The 13,829-nt window shown below is 33.7% G+C and overlaps 1 protein-coding gene across 5 annotated transcripts in view; it reads right to left on the minus strand.

Annotated features, from left to right (window-relative positions):
* LOC118732969 (moesin/ezrin/radixin homolog 1) overlaps positions 1-3,870 on the minus strand; it is a 45,736-nt gene extending 41,866 nt beyond the window's left edge. The window contains exons 1-2 of one of the 5 annotated variants that reach the window (XM_036462111.1): positions 3,733-3,870; positions 2,682-2,789 (exon numbers count right to left, since the gene is read on the minus strand). The gene's annotated coding sequence lies outside the window, so the exon portion shown is untranslated. Of the gene's footprint in view, positions 1-2,681; positions 2,806-3,732 lie in introns of those variants that run through there. The other 4 variants (XM_036462106.1, XM_036462107.1, XM_036462105.1 and 1 more) reach the window with 4 other exon arrangements.
* Positions 3,871-13,829: the final 9,959 nt, after the last annotated feature.

A 13,829-nucleotide genomic window follows, 5' to 3' on the forward strand; every position in this document is an offset into this window, starting at 1 on the left:
ATGGCACTGCCGCCGATATTGTGGTGGGTGCATGTCTCACTACTACTATGTATAAACATTAGACCGTTCCGGAAAAAAAGTGAATCTAAAGTATTTTTTGTCAAGGCAGTTTCGAAAAAAAAAACATTTTTTTTTGCCGAACGTAGGTGTCACCTTTTAACCTTTTTCGTCATATCTTCGTAATTTACAGTCGGATCTTGAAGTATGATATATCGTTGCTCTTATCCCGATGAGACTATTCCAAAGTTCTTTGACCTCAAGTACGACGTTCTAGTACTTCCCACCAGATGTCACCCTAACCTATTTATCTCTCTAACGTCCCACCTGAATACTAATAATAACAGATTGGCGCTTACACATATCGAGCCCTAACCGCCAAAATAACGTAAGCGACATTTATTTTTGATGCCGAAATGCGTCTAGATGCTCTAGGAATATTTCTGCATCAAAAATAAAATTTTGAAAAAAATGTCGCTTACGTTATTTTGGCGGTTGAGGCTCCATATGTTAGTGTTTGGCCGAGCTTCTCCTCTGATTTGTGGCGTAAGCCTTGATGTCCTCACACAACCTGGAGGGACCTACAGTTTTACGCTCACTCCGAACCGCGATTGTATTTTTATGAGAAGCTGTTTTTCATGGCAAGGAATCCACTCGGAGGTTTGCCATTGCCTGCCGATGGACGACCACGGTTAAGAAAAAAACCTTTTTTCTACATTTTTTCCGATGTTGCTTTGATCAGGACTCGTCTTTTGTAGAAACGAAAACGCCATAAGACTCAGCGGTTACGGCGATTTACTTTTTTTGTTTGCTTGTGGTGGTTCGGTCTAATGTACTAGTACATATGTACATATATATGTTTGAATATGTCATCATGTACATACTGGCATACATCTGTATAGATAAATAAATTTGAAGTATGTACATATGTATATATGTAGTAGTCCAACGTATTAGTGGTGTCCAACCGGTAGGTCGCGGGCGCCTAGTAGCTTACGCGACCTATATATTTAGAATAGCCAATTGTAAATGTAATGTAATACAATTGCAAAACTAAATAAGCGCAATAAAATTTTTCAGAAATTATGACTGCAATCTCATCGTTTGTGGAGAAAATCGACATATGAAAGAGGCTGTTGGTAGAGAGAACCTTTCAGCTTTTCCCTTCGTTTGCTTTTCTTTAAATATTTTTTTTTTAATAAATAAAGGTTTTTAAAGGGATAAATCTGTGGTCATAAGCGATAACCGCCTAAGTCGACTTAAGAAAGAATTGAGTTATATATGCTGTCGTATTCTATCGTATAGGCTATTTAAAAAGTTATAGGCGAACATATTTTGGTTTCCCCATAAGGTTAACATTGCAATCCAAAAATGTTTAAAACGCTTTTTCTCGAATTCAGGTTTTTCGACTTAGGCGGTTATTGCTTATGCCCACAGAAATTAAGATTGGAATTAATTTCCGCCGGGATTGCAAATTTTATTATACATATTTGAAGACTTCCACCAAAATATTTCGGAAAAATATTAGGCTTTACGGGAGTTGGACCGATTTGAAAATACCTCCAAAAATGGAGTTTTTATGAATGAAAATAGTTTCTTAAAGATTTTTTTTTTCTTGAAAAAAACCCTTCAGATGTCAAAACAGATTAAGTTTAAAAAAAATCTTAAATCTTAAAAAATCTGCAAACTAAATCATGTAAACCGGACTGCTATTGCAACAGACTAAGAGTTGAAAAGAATTGGCTGTGAAATATAATGGCAAATTTACAAACAAGCAGGGTTCATTGAACAGAAGCCCAGTAAGAAAAAAAGAAGTTGCCGAACTTTTGCGCACAAATGTTGAGAAATTCATTGAAATTCGAGAGCGCTAAAGTTGTTAAAAAATTTTAGCATTAAGCCGTGAACTATTTTTCGGTTTTGAAACATCGCTGAGATAAATACATATGTATGTATGTACATTAGGGTGGTCCTTAGATGTAGGCAGCAAATTGTTATACATATTAGATTTCCTAGGCCCCAACCCCTACGTCGATTATAATATAGTCGAAGACATCACGAATAAATTTTGACCACGACTGGAGACCGTTAAGGCGTGACGCACAGGGGGCAAAGTTCAGATTCCTCTATGGAGACTCACAAATATTAAATTTTTTTTTTTTCCCCATCTGAAAACCAAAATCGATCCTTCTTTAGTCGAAGATATCACATATAAATTTTGGCCCAGATTGGAGTCGTTTAAGGCCTAATCTTATATGTGTATCGTCCACTTTAGTAGTATCGAAAAAAATATTTTTAATTTTTTGAGTCTCCGTAAAGGTATCTGGCCCCTTTGCGACACACTTTACCGATTGAGGAGGTGAGGCTGGAAAAAATCGTTCATTTGATTTTTTAAGGACCACCCTAGTGCACATGCATACATAACAAGAACAACAACCGCACCTCCCCACTGAATTAAAAAAACGTGATAATTACCCAGATACGATATTTGGCGCGACACAACTTAACAATAGGCAACTTTGCGTCGCCACTTTCAGGTTCTTACTTCATGCGGTTGTTGGAAATCATCATTAAATACAAACATACACACATACATACATAAATATGTTATCAAAAATAGCAACAATAATTTTCGGTGATAAAAATTGGGTAAAATTTCTATACACACAACTGAAGCGATAACTTACTTACAGTTCAAATGGCCTGGAGGAATGCGAATTAAGTGACTCTTCTTATTGGTTTTCTCTAAATATCACAGAAACTTTCAACGGAGTTTTATACAATTTTTAAAAGCGCTAAATAATTTCAAAAGAAAAAAAGTAATTTAAATTATTTTCATTCACATTGCTGCAAATGTGAGCATTTTCGCGTTTTGAAAAAATTTACGGCAAAACACCACTATGGCCACCACGCGTCACAATAAACCGAACTTCACCGCATCGCGTCGTGACTTTCAATGCAACACAGCACTAATTCGCTCTCTCCGCGGTCGCGTTGAAGTGTCAGTTCCGGTTGAGCTTAGCATGGAAGTGCATATTTACTATTAATTAGCGCTTGACGACCACTATATGTTTACCGAGCAGCTAGATATTCATTCAAACTCTCACAGGCACTTAGCCAATACTATTTATGTATGTAAAAAAAAAAAAATCAAACAATACTTTGGAAAAAAGTTTAACTAAATTTGCAAATATGCGTTAATTGCAATTCATAAAGTAGAAAAATTACAAACTTAAAAAAGCTGAGATCTTGAACCCGAGGAGCTGAGCGTGCAAAGATCTCCGTGGTTTGTATAGTTGCCAGCGAGCAGTGGGTACTTTGAAGCGCACGCTAGGCACAGGAGTAACGCCACTGCCGCTGTTCATGGCGCACCACCAGCCGCGGTGGTTTGGCTCGCCAGCCAACTTATCTGGCAGCCAGTCACCCGCACCAGCCCCCGCTGGCTGCTAGCTGCTTCCTGTCTTCTTTCACTTTCTCAACAAGTGACTGCAACGACGCGTCACGCGACAACTTTCGACGAAAGAATCGCACAAAGCAAAATGCAAAAATTCAAAATAACGAACGACACAAATAAATATTCAAATTTTTGCACTTGCCAAATATGTATATAAGTCGCGTTGTAAAAAAGTGGCCGTAATCGCATTTCATGCAAATATCTTTATGTATATCTTTGCACACAGTTGATTTTTCAACAATATTCGGAGTTATAGAAACACAAAATTGAACATAAACACTCACATACAAATAAAACACATACGACACACCACAGCAATGTAAGGAAAGTATTGCACTGTGTGGAAAAACGGCGACGAACGCAAATAACGAGAACGTGAACACAAAACTCGATCTACAATATAAACTGCTCGATTCGAAAGTCAAATGCAAAATGATGATGATGATTCGAAAAATTACATGGAAACGAGTGCTCCCACCAGAGAGCGTATGTGGAACGCCGCACGCACGTCAGTCATTCAACAGGCGACGACGCAACACTCTCATGTACACATTCGTTCAAAAAAAAAAAACAAAAAAAAACCAACAAGAAAAGAAAAGTCTGCAAAAGTATAGGCATAGACAAGTTAATGCCGTACCGTATCGGGGCGGAGGAGCAGCTGCCAACGCCGTCACTTCAACGAGCGCCGCCAGCAAGCAAGTCGATAAACTGAGTAAGCGATGAGCCACCTTCCATTTCCATTGGAACGATGACGTTCAGTACTCTCACAGCGGCATTGTCCAGTTGCTCAACCACTTTTGAGTCGCACTCACAGCTTACAACTCACAAGTGGGGATGCATAGATGCGTACATATACATATATGTATGTATGTATGTATTAACGACCCAGCCCTACCAAGATTCAAGCTATTAAATGAGCTCGTAAGCTGGCTATCAGAATGCTGGTTGTTGGTGCGGCGGTTGGTTGGTTCATCTGTCCTTAACCGACATGCTAAAACAGCGAAAAGCAAGCTTCAGCTTCAGACTTACGTATCAGCGAATACATCGTCATATTTGCACTAACACACCTACCTAAGTGTCTACGCCAGAGGTGGAAAGTCTTGTGGTTGTGATAAAGTTTCATTTAAAAATGTTATTGAGAATAACACTCGCTTACTCAGGTGATCGCGTTAGCATACAGTGAAGTTTTTTTCGTTCGATTCCATGGGCGTTTGCAGAGCGGCTCTAAAAGTTCTCACAAGCACCACAACAGAGCGCCATTTTGGTTCAGCATACAAATCATTCGACTAGGCAATGCGAAAAAGCCGTTTCATATGAATGAAATGTGCCCATAATTTTAAAGTAAATCATCTTTTACTGCATATGAGCAAAAATCCCACGAGTTGTTTTTGTTTTTTAGTGTCACTCCCTTCTCTCGGCAAAAAAAAAAAGCTAAAGCATTCTTCTTGCAATTATTTCAATCAATGAAGTTCCAGAAATAAGTACAATAAAAAATATATCACGTATTTGAACAATTTTACCCTTAAAATGTTTATTTAGGCGAAAAGGTACCGAAATTACTCTATTTTTATTGTCACTCGAAAAAATCAAATTTTTTTTTTTTTTTAATAACTTTGGTAAGTTTTCAAATGGAATATTCATGTTTTAGGCATCAAATACAACATATCTGTGAAGTTTAAAGAGTGCAGAGAGAGAGAATATCTGTCGCAGCTATTTTGAATTTTTTAAATTTTACAATTTTTTAATTTTAATAATTTAGGATAATTCAAAATGCTAAAATTAAAGGATGAAAATGTTCTTCTTTCCAAAACGAACGAATAAGACTAGTGCCCGAGATGGCACTTCATTTTCGGTATATCGTCACCTGAAATGCAAAAAGTCGTAACTTATAAAAAATTCAAAATTCACCTTTTGATTACATCGTTAAAAAAAAATATTAGTTACGTCTTTTTGCGTTTCAGGTGACGATATGTACAGTATTTACTTCCTCAAAAGGCAGGAGAGAAAATCAAATTTCTCGCTTTCTTGGTGTCATGAATTAATAAATCTTAAAAAAGTTTTGATCATTTATTTATAATATGAGTAGGCCAATCTTCTTTTCCTCTCTGAATGTTGAAAACATCACATGCAGTCATAAACAAAAGAGTGATGGCACAGGGTGTTTCAATAAAAATCTCATTTAGATTCGCCTTCTATTATTCATACAAACAGTACTTAAACCTCTTTTATGTGCTTTTTTTGTTTTAAGAAGACTACGGACAAAGGAAAGATTTCTTATATTGCACACATTTATGCATACGGTAAATTTTGATGAAATACATTTAATTAATAAGCATTCGAAAAAAAATTTAAAAAAGGAAACTTCAGTTTTTCTTAAATAAATTAGACTGGTTCAAAGAAATCTACTTTTTTTTAAATCACTTGTGAAATATTTTCGGGACAGTGAAAAAAGACGTCTGTCAAACGCACCGTCTATGGGGCCTATTAGGATTTAATATCAAAAAAGGTATTTTGAGAAAAAATTTCAAATGTCAAATTAAAAGATTTACATTTGGGGTATTTAGTCGGATGACTGACTCGGTTTTTCCAAACCGGGTTTTATTTTTTTTTTTAAATCTATAGGCGGCTTTTTTGAAGAAGTCTTTGTTTTTTTCGAATATCAAATAAACCGGATTTTTGATTGAACAAACCGGTTTTTCATTTCATCAAAATCTTGACCTCTGAATAAAAGTTTTAAATTTTATGAAGTTCTGCATTTCAAGGGAAGTCCCTAAATAGTTTCAAAATTATATCCTAGGTTATTTGGGGATGAACAATATATTATATTTGATTCCGAGCTTCTCTTCGCATTCGTGTTCAGCTTTTTATGGCGGAAGTACACTCGGAGGGTTGCCATTGTCTGCCGAGGGGCGACAGCTGCTTGAAAAAAACTTCCTGTTGATGTTGCTGTTAGGCACCTCTAAGCACTCAGCTACAGGGGTAAGAGCACTACTCAAAACCGAAAAAATTCAGAAAAAACGCAATAAGGTATTAAAAAATTACCAAACGGGTTTTTTCTGATTTTTATTTGTTTTAATTTTGATACAAGGCTTTTGGTTATGCGGTTATATTTTTTATTCGGTTTACATCAATAAAATACACAACAGAATAATAATCTTTAACCAGATAACCTGATAACCAGGCAAGTGTGAACAACCTCTATGTAAACTAAAATCAGTTTATCCGTTTTTTTCTTAATTTCAAAATCGGCAACCGTTTTTTTTTTTCAAATTGCAATTTTTCGAATAACATAACTCGAAAGCCGGTTCTGGAAAAAAGGCGAATAATCGAGTACCCTAGTATTCGGGGTTAACTGAAATGTGGTGAAGCAAGCACGTCAGCAGCTTAGAGTTACAGCTTCTGAAAGTAATTCTATAACTATCAGTAAAGATCGGAAAATTGCAAAAAAACACTTTTTGAACCACCCTTTAAAAAAATAAATGAAAAATCGAAGGTTCAACAGGTGAGTTTGTAGACGGCTCGTAATAAAATTCAATCACTCCTAGGCATATGTATGTGTATTTTCATTAATTTCTATATATGTAGGTTCTATGTATACGTACATATGTTTATTGTACGAGTACCGACGTACATATGTATGCAAGTTAACGATTTCAAATGCAGTGAGTAATTGCAAGACACTTAAGTACACACATTAATGTAGAATGATGTCAGCTGAAAAAATAGTTTTGACAAAAATCTTGCTTCAACTTTTGATAACATTTTCTGAGGAAACATACATACATACATATGTAGGTACATATCGTTGATGAAATGTAGAAAGGCCATAACCAAGCTGTATTAAACAAAATGTGATTTACAACTCAGTGCGGCTCTCTTTTAAGATACTATAGTGTCAAAAATATTAACAAACGATTCAAAATTCATAAAAATTTTTTTTCAATTTGACTTTATAGGATGGTTCTTATGAGAGCAATGTCGAATTCAATCACACTTTGTTAAATACCATAGTGAAATTATACCAGGAGTAGTAATACGGGCGAGAAAAAAGATTCGCGTCTTATTTGAAAATTTGATTGAGAAAATTTCTATAAAATAGCCGAATGTCAAGAAAACTAAGAAAATAAAGCGAGAAAGCTGTTTTATCCCTACACCTGGTATAATTTCACCATGGTTAAATATATTTTGGCCCTAACATACACAACTTATTTTTATTTTTTTTTTTCAGGAGACCCAAAAAACGTATATATATGTACATATATCAAATATAATAAAATTTTTATTGAAAATTATTGATGGAATTTATGTTAAATATTAATACCTAACATAATTTAAAACAACTTTAATTTTTTTATCAATAATGTAGAATTTCTGTCAGCTAGAGCCTTTGTGAATGCGAACTTATGAAATAAATGTTTCAGTTAGGGCTATTTGAATACATGTAATGTAATATCCAATATAATATATTATTTTGTTTCCATATCAAGGCAAGGTAGTAGTTACTTTCGAGTAATATTTATATAATTGTCAGACGTCTGTAGTTTCCTTGGACCCACGACATCTCTCAAAATGAATTAAAAATTTATTTTCGAGCACTTTTGTCAAACAGAAGGCATTTACGGTCATTTTCCCTTAACTATATCTAGACGGCCTTTGACCAAAAGCATTCCCGTACTTTGTCTTAGATATTACAGTATAATCCTTACCATTCATCCTATTTTTTTCATCTGATCAGTAGAAAATACTTCAATCAAAAGGCATCACATCCAAAAAAATATCGTTAATTGATTCGCAACTCTCTGAAGCCGACCCGCTTTTTTAAGGCGATATCATTAGGCGAATATTTTTGTTTGGAAGCTTAACTTTGAGCTAATAGTTCTCACTTATTTTTTTACGAAAATTTACTAAAATTTAGTCTACACAAATTATGGAAGCTTCTTTTAACGATAGCAATGCAGTTTTTTAAATCTATGTTTTATTTTTAATCAATAACTGTTACTTTCAAAAACGATATTTTGAAAAAAATCTAAATCAAAGATCTCACTTTAGGAAAGGATTACAAAATGTTGCTATTCTAGTTATGATTTAATATGTCAATTAGAAAAATATAGTATTTTCGCGCTATGTACTTTTTAACGGAATGTGTGTTGAAATAGCAATATTTACAAGCTTTTATTTACTTCCACCTGTGTAAAAAAACGGTGGAATGTGCACTCCGGAGATGCTTTAGAAGCAAGGCATAAGGATTTTAGGAAATGCCGTTGGGAAAACACTAGAAAAATTTCACCAAAAATGCAATGACAAAATTTTTTCGCACTTAATTTTTATCTTCCGAACCAACATGGAACGGAATTATGTAGAAAAAAGGATAACAACAATAGAAACCCCTTTGTAATAATACATGAAGAGGCAATTTCAATAGTTAAAAATTCAATTTTATCAGAAATTTATTTTTCGGATTTTAATTTTAGCGATTCTTCGCTGAATTATATACATATGTCTAAACGTATTTTTTTGTTGTTGGATTACTAAAATATGTATATATTTGACACTGGTTCTTAATTCAAATGGCTTATTTTGGACTAAAATAACCACATCTAAAATTTAAAAAAAAAAGTTCATGCTGCAAAAGGCGTTGAATTAGGCTGATTGATTCCATTTTTTTTATTTTAGAGGTAGATATATCCATTACATCTGCCTAGATTTCAATTTTTATTGTTATATCTAAAATATTGTTAAAGTTGGAGACATTTTTATTTTCCGCACATGTGGAAAGTGGGCGTGTCCTTTGACGGATTTGGTACATTTTTTCAGTATTTCTTAATATTTCCCTATTTTTTGCCCGCAATATATATGGGATCGTGACACTGTGCGCCGCTGATATTATTTGATATTTTTCACACGAAATTTCGAACACAGACTATAATTCAATATATGTAGGCAAGAATTTTGGATGGTCCCGGAATTATTAACAAATGCAAAGCCTCCTAAACTTCTAAAACTTTCTTTGAAGTTTCTCATTTGCATTGCTAAATTTTTTTTATGCAAATGTACTTCAGTTTGGGATTTTTGAAGTGTCATAAGTTCGCTATATTTTGAGTTACGGTTACAAATTTTTTAGGGAAGATGGGTTTTAGTATAAGCTTTTTGGTAATGCAAAAAACCAAATTTGGAAAAAATGTCAGTTAGGGCTTTTCTACATTTCGTCAACACTATATATAGCATGCACCTACATATGTATGTATGTATGTAGTCACCGATTGTCGGAAATACGTTTGTATTTGTGTTGAATTCTTCGAATATCATTGATCAAAATTAGTTTCTACCTGCATTTGCACTCAGCATTCAACACACACAATAACGAAAGCACAGTTCAAAATAAAAACATACAACCAGCCTTGTATAAAGCCATCCAAAAAGCTCTAAAGATACAAGACTCAGCAAAAGAGCAGCATCAGAAATAGAAATATGTATAAAAAAAAAAAACTAAAATCGTGCAAAACTGGTTTTAAAAAATTTCGACGAGGGGATATGCAGAAGAAGAAATAATATGCGATTTACACAAACCAAAGGCGGTCAGAAGATAGTGACAGAACAATCAATAAATGTGCTAATTGACTATAGAACTAGAAGAACTAGACACATACATACACACATATGTATATCGTCGTTTAAAGTACATAACCGCGTATCGTCATTGTGCAAAACCGCGTAACTGACTTTGGCTGCCAAAAATTGGATTTGCTCACACAAGCTCTTGGCTCAATCCTTATCCATTCGTCCTGAAATATACTAGCCAGAAATGCGATTGCTTTATAAAAGAGAGAACCAATTTGAAATATGAGTGTCTGTACGCTCTAGAAAATAATTTCTACAACTTCACATCCGCGGTTTTGCATTTTGCTGATACGCGGTTTTGCACTTTAAACGACGATATGTACATATACATAGATACATAGGTACATACTTGCACTCTAATGAACAACATTAAAGCTAGAATATTTTTATAGTAAGAGAACTAAACAAAACATAACTATGAAAAAAGTGTTACAATCAAAGACCATAACGATTATAAGAGATAAAGTTAAATGTTGCTGTATAATTATTACTGAGCAATGGAAAAGTGGATTTTGTCGTCCTGAGACGAAAATCGTTGGACTAAAAACTTTCTCAACTTCTAATAATTATATGGGACTTTTATTTCTTTCGTCTCTCGGGACGTTTACTTATTTCAAAACGAAAATGATTTACGTATTCTCTTAACAAGTATATAGGACTTTTATTGATATGACACTTCTTTATTGAGTACCGAGATTTAACGCATTAAATATTTAACGTTACAATTGGTCATGTCATCAAATCTGCATCGTTCGTTCGATTTTCAAAAATAACACGTGCGAAATTAAAGAGCCTTGCTTTTATGTGGTTTTAGTTTAGTAGTTGTGGTAAGGGTTGCCAGATGTTCGAAAATCATATTCAAATAATCACGTTCGGAGATATTTGCGTTTAATTTCGTGAAATCGGCTGTACGTGTAACAATTCTATTACGTGGAACGTAAATCCTTTTCGTCTTGAAATAAACATCCCAAGAGACGATAAAAATAAAAGTCCCATATAATTATAATGAAAAGACGTAAATCATTTCCGCCTCAAAATAAACGTCCCAGGAGACGAAAAAATAAGACGAACAAAATATAAAAGTCCCATTTAAACGTCCGGAGCGACGAAAAAAATTTTCTCATAAATAATTGTTATTGACCTCAAATATAAGGATAATAATTATTTTGGGTCTCTGGTTACAATTCCCTTAGTCAAATTCTCATTGGCAACATTAACGCCTCTGTATGAATGCCAGAACACAATAGTTTAGGTTCATCTCTTCTCAGAAGATTTTATCGCAATGCAAACACAGTTCTATAAGTCAAGTCTGGCCTCAGCCAGTACATGTCTCCAACGATCCATTCGTTTGTTTGCCTGGCCAATAACAAAAATAAATAAAAACATATTTTTTTACACCAACATGTACATAGGGATGTACACATACATACATACATATGTACGTACCGAAGTAGAGTAGAGTATAAATGAATTGAGAGAAAACGAGAATTTTTTCGCTAAAGTGAATAAAAGAAAATTCACTAGAATGGCATCTACAGGTGGCCAACTCACACTCAAATCAGCATCACGTGTTTACGTTTGGTAAAGAAGAACGTTCTTGATGAGACATTTCTTATGCATTCAAGTACTATTATTGTAATATTTTACTTTTATTACATTATTTTATCTATACATACTAGAGCTGTTAGCATGCTTAAGTATATGTACATTAGGGTGGTCCAAAAGTGCATGTGGAAAAAGTTATGTCGGAATTTTAATGCTCTCGTAAGCCAAAAAATTTTTTTTCGATATACAACAATCTTAGGGGGTGAGAGCATTACAATTCCGACTTTACTGTTTTTGGACCACCCTAATGTGCATATGTACATGTAAATACATACATATGTATGGATCCGTTGAATACGTCCGCTGAGTGGGATCGGTTTATAAACCACCGGAATATGTTATCGACTACACCGAGATGGTCTAAGTGCCTTTATTTTTAACCGACTTCCCAAAAAGGAGGAGGTTATCAGTTCGCCGGAATATTTTTTATTTTATTTTTATGTATGTTATCGCATAACTTTGGACCACGTCAACCGATTTCGGTAATTCTTTTTGCATCGGAAAGGTAGTGTCTCAGAGGTATGGTTAAGATCCGATCAGTGGATCATGAGATATATATATATATATAGATATATATTTTTTTATATAAGAGTTGAAGTCGGTTTTTTTTGCTAAAAATTACTTGTCCTTTAACGAGTATTAATGCTTTTTGGGTTAACTACAATTGGTCGACATCCAACTGAAGGGTGTATATTTCATAACTTACTTTTAGTGTAGTGAAGTGAAGTATATTTCATAACTAGTATAGCACAACTGATAAGCTGAATAGTCGCGAAAACCTCAATAAATCCAAAGGTAGATTGATATTGGAAATGAGCGAAATCGGACGCGAACCTGCCATATAACTGTATTTTTGAAAAATGCAAAAACTGATATTTACCTCTTCAATAACGACAATCCAAAATTCCAAAAATTAAAACTCTTATTGTTGTATGGGATCGAACCCAGGCCCTAAGGAGCGGTAGTACGCAATCTAACCACTCAGCGACAGCGGCCGTATACTGTTTATTGAAAAATATGCAGATTTTTTTAAGGTAGCTTAATAAAAAGCTGCAAAAAGATTTTAATCTTTGCGGACATATTTGATCGTATAATAGTTTTGATTCCAAAATAATCGATATTTTTTTATTATAACTTTTTCGATTAAATAATAACAGTTTTTACGTTCAGAATTCTAGTTTTCTATCCAAACAAATTTAGATCAATTTCATTCGAATCAGTGTTGTTTTAAATTTTTTTTTAACTGTGAATGTTCCAAAAAACAAAACTCTGTTTTCAACAAAATAAAACAAATAAAAAATATACATTATTTTCTAAAATTCGAAAATTTGAAATTGACTCGATTTCGATCATTTTCTGGATGGTTCTTAACCCAAAAATTTACAAGTCTCGCATTAAAATGTTTTATTTCATATCGCTACTGCTTCTTTTATGGTTTTCAATTAGAATATTCATATATATAAATAAAAAAAGTTTGGCAAATCGAGTCGAGTTCAAAGTTTCGAATTTCAGAACCAGCCCGATAAAAAAACTTTTTAATATAATACCTACATACATATATTACCCTTCATATCAATTCTGGTCTACTGCATGCACCCACGCTTTTCATTTTCAATCTTATAAATTGTTTATAATAACTTTTGCTAAAATTTCAAAATCAAAAGTTATCAAAACAAATTCTATGGGACTGAGAATTATTATTTTCTACTTTTTAGTCCATTTATAAAAGCGTTGTATATTAAAAAATTTTTTTTATTATTTATTTTCTACTTTTTAGTCTTGTGTGTATAAAATTTTGCAATAGATATTAAAATAATTCAACGATATTAATCGATTGGTGCACACACATGCATATACATATGTATATACATACATACGAGCACCAATTAATTTCATTTAAAGAATGGCGTGTCGTCTATTTCCGCTGTAGTGTACGTAGTGCATAGGGTGACATCTACCTCTCAACGTCGTCGGCTCTTAATTCAAATTGAATGTAATTATAACATCAGGTGGCAATCTTCCTACTAGCAGTTTGGAAATAAAGTCTCTTCCAAGCAAATTGAATTTATATTCATATTGAAGTAATTTATTTAACCTATTGCTTATATTGAATCTAACTTTGTAACAAGGTGGCAACCCTCTGCAAAATATGTTCCAA

The sequence above is a fragment of the Rhagoletis pomonella genome, unplaced genomic scaffold (genome assembly GCF_013731165.1).
Source record: "Rhagoletis pomonella isolate Grant_MI unplaced genomic scaffold, Rhpom_1.0 Rhpom_scaffold_00002, whole genome shotgun sequence".
NCBI classification, from domain to species: Eukaryota; Metazoa; Arthropoda; class Insecta; order Diptera; family Tephritidae; genus Rhagoletis; species Rhagoletis pomonella.